Here is a 1,965-nt window from a genome sequence, read left to right on the forward strand (position 1 = left end):
TTTTTTTTCTCATTTGATGATAGTTCTCTACAGAATGCTTTTTTACGTCTGATTAAGAACTATAAGAATAAAAAGAGAAACAATATGGAAGTTTTTTATTTCAATATGAGGAATTTTTAAAATCGTTTTTTTATCCTAAGAATTCTTTATTTATCGTTTTTTAGTTCATAATTCTTTGATAAAAATTGTTGTTAAAATAATTGTTTTGAAAAATTAAATGGTATAACAATGTATACTTCTTGGTATCTAATGTATACTTCTTGCATATTCTAATGTTTGAAGTAATATGATTCAAAAAAGTATGGAATAAAAATTTGGTACTTACGTAATAACGCCACCGCAACTACAGATTTGGGGGTTTTTAAGTGCCACCAATCTACGCCAAAATTTTTGCGATAAATCATAAAATAAAACACTTCATTTAAAATCAAAGTAGTTTATCGGATTTCGGTGGACAATGGGCAAAATATTTCGCTCCAGAGAAAAAAAAATTGCATCTTGTTCTATTTTTGGCAAATCCCAAAGTCGCATTTTCGTAGCACTAAAAAATGGTAACAAAAATCGAAGAACAAATCATTTTGGAATTCTTCTGATTTATAAAGCAGGTAAGTGTTAATTTTTATAAAATAAGAAAATTTACTTTTAAGTAGTAATTTTTTCTTATTTGATGATAGTTTTCTATAGAATGGTTTTCCGCGTCCGATTATGAATCAAAAAAGAAAAAACATGAAAGTTGTTTATTTTAATGTAAGGAATTTTTAGAATTGGTTTTTTCTTTTTTGCTTTGCATCGTAAGCTTTCTTTATTTTACGTTTTTTAGTTTCTAAATAATGATTTTCATTAAAACTTAAAAAATTTTTGATAAAAATTTTTGTCAAAGAACTTTTTTTACAAAATTAAATTATATAAAATTATGAAGTTTATGTATACTTTTTCTTATTTTAATGCTTTTAGTTTAGCAGATATATAAGTCTATGTAATTGAAACTAATGCTTTAAGTAAATGAAATAAGAACAGTAAAAACTTAACAACTTTAATATAATACTTAACAAGTAAATAATATTTGTGAAAATATTATAACTCAACTATAGACAAAGATCGCTGGCGTTATCTCGAGTAGAACACAAAAGCTAAACTCGATCTTTTTGTTACAGAAAACTAAACTGAATCTTTTTGTTTAGTTGCCAGATCATAAAAGTTCAAAGTTAGTGCCGCCACACCATTCCCGTTCCTGAAAAAAAAATTTAGACAAAATTTTTTGTAGAAAACTGTGCATATTTGGCAGGGAAGTGAACTCGTCTTCCAGAGCGAGTCCGAATTGGGATGTTCTGATCTGGAGGAGTTTCTTTTACAATTTGCTTATTAGAAATTACTTTATAAGGACCTGTATAAGGCGTTGCTAATGAAGGTCTCATAGCATCAACACGTAAAAAGACATGAGAGCATGTATCTAGGTCTCGGAAAACGAATGTAGATGGAGAAGAATGGTAAGCTGTTTGATTTGGTTTTAACTGCTGAACGTGTTTCTTTTATTTCTTGATAAAATCAGGTTCAGTCACATCCAATTCTTCGCCGGAAAAAAATTGACCTGGAAGATGAAGATTTTCTCCATAGACCATTTCTGCCGTGGAAGATTGTAGGTCTTCTCGAAAAACAGTTCTCAGTCCCAGTAGAACTAAAGGTAGCCCTTATGAAAAAATCGAGGTATAAATGAGGTATAAACGAGGTATATTTTAAAGGTATAAAGGAGGTTGTTGTTTAAATACGTCGTAAAGGTTGAAAAGGGTGCAAATGAATACCTCAAAATCAACCTCAAATATACCTTAAATATACCTCCAGAGGTATATATGTTTCAGCCTGAAGTATATTTTTTTACACTTGTGGAAGTATTTATTCAACAACCTAAGGTGTGTCATTTTACACTTCAGGTTATTATAAATCAACCTCAGGTGTATTTTGTTCGAC

Source organism: Parasteatoda tepidariorum, chromosome 8 (assembly GCF_043381705.1).
Source record: "Parasteatoda tepidariorum isolate YZ-2023 chromosome 8, CAS_Ptep_4.0, whole genome shotgun sequence".
Lineage (NCBI taxonomy): Eukaryota > Metazoa > Arthropoda > Arachnida > Araneae > Theridiidae > Parasteatoda > Parasteatoda tepidariorum.